Below are 506 nucleotides of genomic sequence, written 5' to 3' on the forward strand. Positions count from 1 at the left end.
GCTTGTAAAATAAAATAAACAAATAACATATTAATGGTGAAAAGGCAGAAATAATTATGAGGAGGTCTGCTTCAGTCACAAAAAAACATTTTGGCATCTTCCGACACTCTGAATGATTGTTTGCACAATAAGAGTTGTAGTAACAATATTTTATTAGCATTATAAAGTATAAGTAAATATAATAAAAAAAACAGTTTTGTGTGTAAAATGACTTAAAGGTCATTCCAAAAGGCAAAAAACGATACTGCCAGACCACATCTACTTTTTTTTCCAGATTTCTGAATACAAAAAGAAATACGATTAAATATGTAATTAATGGAAAACATCAAATTATATAAGGTGTGTGATAAAACCATTGCTTTCTTACATACAAATTAGGGTAACTGTAAATTACATTTTTGGTTGCAAATAGTTCATCAAATGCATTATATTTTACTAAAATTCAAAAAGCATATTTTGAAAATCCCCTTCATCATTTTCAAATTATTTTAGTGATGATACGAAAG

The 506-nt window shown here is 26.9% G+C and overlaps 1 protein-coding gene across 1 annotated transcript in view; it reads right to left on the reverse strand.

The window, feature by feature from the left end:
- The window catches only part of LOC119592910 (zinc finger protein 714-like), a 31,120-nt gene that overhangs the window by 2,697 nt on the left and 27,917 nt on the right, over window positions 1-506 (reverse strand). The gene's annotated exons all lie outside the window — the stretch shown is intronic.

The sequence above is a fragment of the Penaeus monodon genome, chromosome 31, assembly GCF_015228065.2.
Source record: "Penaeus monodon isolate SGIC_2016 chromosome 31, NSTDA_Pmon_1, whole genome shotgun sequence".
NCBI lineage: Eukaryota > Metazoa > Arthropoda > Malacostraca > Decapoda > Penaeidae > Penaeus > Penaeus monodon.